The sequence below is a fragment of the Cervus elaphus genome, chromosome 1 (genome assembly GCF_910594005.1).
Source record: "Cervus elaphus chromosome 1, mCerEla1.1, whole genome shotgun sequence".
Classification (NCBI taxonomy): Eukaryota; Metazoa; Chordata; class Mammalia; order Artiodactyla; family Cervidae; genus Cervus; species Cervus elaphus.
In genome coordinates this window covers 59033336-59037971 of record NC_057815.1, presented here as the reverse complement: position 1 = coordinate 59037971, position 4636 = coordinate 59033336, and the positions used below count along the sequence as shown (strand labels likewise).

The 4636-nt window shown below is 38.7% G+C and overlaps 1 pseudogene; it reads left to right on the top strand.

The window, feature by feature from the left end:
* Positions 1-251: 251 nt before the first annotated feature.
* Positions 252-1195, top strand: LOC122694450 (annotated as a pseudogene).
* Positions 1196-4636: the final 3441 nt, after the last annotated feature.

Below are 4636 nucleotides of genomic sequence, written 5' to 3'. Positions count from 1 at the left end.
TAGTGATCTTTGAATATTTAGCTGTTAATGTGATGCTTGTTCTCCATTCAGATAGTTCTTTTCAAGATACTTAAAAGATTCAGAAACAGAGATCAAGAAATAAAATTAGCTACCAGTGGGAAAGGAATCACCATACTGGACTAATATTGGTCATTCTATGGGGCCTCTGATGTTACAAAATGTTGCAACCATCTTAACAAAAATTCACCAAGAATCTACTTGGTTCTTGGCAACTAAAGAAACAACACAGAATGGAGCACTGGAACTCCACCCTGGGAAGTGGCTTCATATTGATGGGGATTCTGAATGACAGTGCGTCTCCTGAGATGATCTGTGCTACAATCACAGTCCTATACATGCTGGCCCTCACCAGCAATGGTCTTCTGCTCCTGGCCATCACAATGGATGCCCGGCTCCATGTGCCCATGTACCTCCTGCTCGGGCAGCTCTCTCTCATGGACCTCCTCTTCACGTCTGTTGTCACCCCCAAGGCCTTCATGGATTTTCTGCTCCGTGAAAACACCATCTCCTTTGGGGGATGTGCCCTTCAGATGTTCCTGGCACTGACCCTCGGTGGTGCAGAGGACCTCCTACTGGTCTTCATGGCCTATGACAGGTATGTGGCCATTTGTCATCCTCTGAACTACGTGGTCCTCATGAGGCCGAGGGTCTGCTGGCTCATGGTGGCTACATCCTGGATTTTGGCATCCTTTAGTGCCATTGTATATACTGTGTACACCATGCACTATCCCTTTTGCAAAGCCCGTGAGATCAGCCACCTGCTCTGTGAGATTCCACCTCTGTTGAAGTTGGCCTGTGCAGATACTTCCAGATATGAACTCATGGTGTATGTGATGGGTGTGACCTTCTTGATTCCTCCTCTTGTTGCTATCCTTGCCTCCTACACACTAATCCTACTTACTGTGCTCCACATGCCCTCAAATGAAGGGAGGCAGAAAGCCTGGTCACCTGCTCTTCCCACCTGACTGTGGTCGGGATGTTCTATGGAGCTGCCACATTCATGTATGTTCTGCCCAGTTCACTCCACAGCCCCAAGCAGGACAACATCATCTCTGTCTTCTACACGATTGTCACCCCAGCCCTGAACCCCCTCATCTACAGCCTGAGGAATAAAGAGGTCATGGGAGCCTTAAGGAGAATCCTGGGAAAATATATGCTGTGGACACACTCCTGACAGAGTTGCCAAGTCGACATGGTAGGGGACTAAGTATCATGTGGCTGTGATAATGGTAGCTTATAGGAGTCTGATCAAACTCCAATAACCTCTTAAATCAGAGGAGAGCTGCTCTCATTTGACTGGATTCTTAGACAATTGTAGAGAGAAGTAGCCTCATAAGACATATTGGACTTCTTGTTTATTAGGTAGATGGTTGTTCAGACAATTAGTTGGAAAGAATAATGGATTTGCAACTACATTTGTACAAATACTTATGTTGAGAGAATGGGAAAGGCTAATGGGTCATTTTATACCTCAAAATGAAAATTAAAGTACAGAAATGAGTAAAACAGAATGTGGAAGTTCCCAGATTTCAAGTGAGCATTGGAAATATAATAGCAATGAGAGTAGTGTGTTGTGTATTTTGCTTGAGTTTTTAAAAATGTGATTTACATACATGTAGACACGTCAAGGCTGTATATTGTCACCCTGCTTATTTAACTTATATGCAGAGTACATCATGAGAAACGCTGGGCTGGAAGAAGCACAAGCTGGAATCAAGATTGAAGGGAGAAATATCAATAACCTCAGATATGCAGATGACACCACCCTTATGGCAGAGAGTGAAGAGGAACTAAAAAACCTCTTGATGAAAGTGAAAGAGGAGAGTGAAAAAGTTGGCTTAAAGCTTAGCATTCAGAAAACTAAGATCATGGCATCTGGTCTCATCACCTCATGGGAAATAGTTGGGGAGACAGTGGAAACAGCGTCCAACCTAGATAGCATATTAAAAAACAGAGATATTACTTTGCCAACAAAGGTCTGTCTGGTCAAGGCTATGGTTTTTCCAGTGGTCATGTATGGATGTGAGAGTTGGACTGTGAAGAAAGCTGAGTGCAGAAGAATTGACACTTTTGAACTGTGGTGTTGGAGAAGACTCTTGAGAGTCCCTTGAACTGCAAGGAGATCCAACCAGTCCATCCTAAAGGAGATCAGTCCTGGGTGTTCATTGGAAGGACTGATGCTGAAGCTGAAACTCCAGTACTTTGGCCACCTCATGTGAAGAGTTGACTCATTGGAAAAGACCCTGATGCTGGGAGGGATAGGGGGCTGGAGGAGAAGGGGGCAACAGAGGTTGAGATGGCTGAATGGCATCACCGACTCGATGGGCAGGAGTTTGAGTAAGCTCCAGGAGTTGGTGATGGACAGGGAGGCCTGGTGTGCTGCAATTCATGGGGTCGCAAAGAGTCGGACATGACTGAGCGACTGAACTGAGACCTGTTTTGAAACATCAGAACAATTGCGTGGTGATTATATGTCTTTGTCTGTTTCCATAGGAAAGGAAAGCTATCATATATAATTCACTTTCTGCTAATTTAGATATGCTTTATTTGTATCATTTGATTTTCCTGTGTGGAAATATTTATAACAAAAACTGCGAGCTTTCCTGGATCACCTAATTGAAATTATTTTGGGAGGTAGTGCTTTTTTAAAACTCAGAAATATTTTCTTTTCAGAAGCTGTCTTAAATTACTTATTGTATTAAGATCAATGATAACATGAAAGCTAATGATCTGTGGAACTAGTCCACGTTCATTATAAAAACAGAAAATTCAAAAATTGAGAAAGAAGCAAAAATCTCCTAAAAGGTTTTCTATTTATTTTTTGCTTATCTATATGCAGTTTACTGAATAGCTATGTACATTTTGGCTAAAGTTTTGGTTTTTTGTTGCTTGAAATTTGGTGAAGTTTCTTCCTTTGAAAAGAGGACATTATAGTGTAGGGCTGGGGGGCTTAGGGAGGTAGGTGGCAAGAGTGCTGAGTTTAATCTCTGATCACCGGGTATCATCTGTGTATCTTTGAACACAAATTAAACCATTAATTTCTCACTTTGTTCCTCTGAAAAGCAGTGAGAATAATAAGACTCTTGATGATCTCATGTTTTAGGGTGACTTGAACAAGATGATAATACACTTAGACCTGTGCCTTGCAAATAGTCCTTAAACTATGCTGTTACATGAATACCTAGTAAATAGTCTTGATAAAACTTCATTTCAAATGACTACATAATAACATCATATGAATCCTCTATATAATGTACTTAGGGATTTCCTTACATTTAATTTTGTCCCTTCAAATTTTTTTATGTAAGGGTATATTTTATGTGAGGTCAAATTCTCGAAGTGTAAATAATGGAATATAAGCAAAGAAACTATCTGAAATTCTTAATTTAAAGAGCTAACTGTTTATGAGAAAGTTAGAGACTTTTTGCATGCTGGCTAGCATTTTGTGAGAGTCTCTGCCTCATTGTACTCTTTCCCATGCTGTCTTATATAAACTCCCTTTGATAATTTATTAAGCACATAAACAAAATATAACAGGTGTTTTCACTTATAATATTTATTTTGTTTTATTCTAATGATTTTTCTGTAGCCCTATATAGACAAAGGTCCTAGATAATTTGGCAATTATATACGTGGCAACATTTATTTTCAGTTTGTTATATATGTAGTAGGATATGTTGGATAGAGAAGTGTTACAACATTTACAAAATGTCATAGATTCATTTTTTCCTTTGTATTTTATAAGCGATAGTACCCTTACCATTCCCATTTTTAATTCAGATAATATTGCCATAAATCTTGAGATCTGCTTAACAAACTTTAATCTCTCTGATATTATTTAAATACATTATGAATAGTGAAACTTTAAGTTAGTTGTTTTCTAAATAGCTGATTTTCCTGTTAGCATTCCTAATAATCTTTACTTATTTTGCATTTATTATTATTACTTACAATTGTTTGACTATATATTTTCTCCTTGTAAGTATAGTACTGGTCTAGTACTACCCCATTCCTAAGAGACAATCGTCTTAAAAGACTTCACTGTACCTATACCTTCTGGTCCTTTTCTACAATTCATGATTCATGTCACTGTAATCAGGCTCCCCTCCACAGCCAACAACACCTCCCCTCCCTACCACATTGTAGTTCTGCGTGTCGACAGTGACAGAGGTATATGTCTCATCTGTTCTGACAAAGAAATATAGTTTATATATTTGGTACAATTGTAAAATGTGAATTTTAGAATCATTACCTGTGATTACCAATGAGCCTCAAAGGGCTTAGAGATTAAAATCTATATTCCATAGGAGATGCAATAGATCTTTATAGTCCACATATCTCAGAAAAATTTTAAATAATTGTAAATATTTCCAGAATTGCTAACTAGACAGGATTTAACTATCATTAAGGTTTTCAGTCTCCAGTCCTAAGTGTGTGTATGTGTGTGTGTCCCTGTATGACTTTCTGTCTTGAATTGCACCTTCTTCTTTAGTTGCATAAACAATCCTGCTCATTCACCAAAACTCTTCTTTTTATCTTTAAATGCCAATTAGGGAGACATGAAATTTAAAGCTTCAGGCAATATGTCCTTCATTTTTAATTACAATTTAAAATT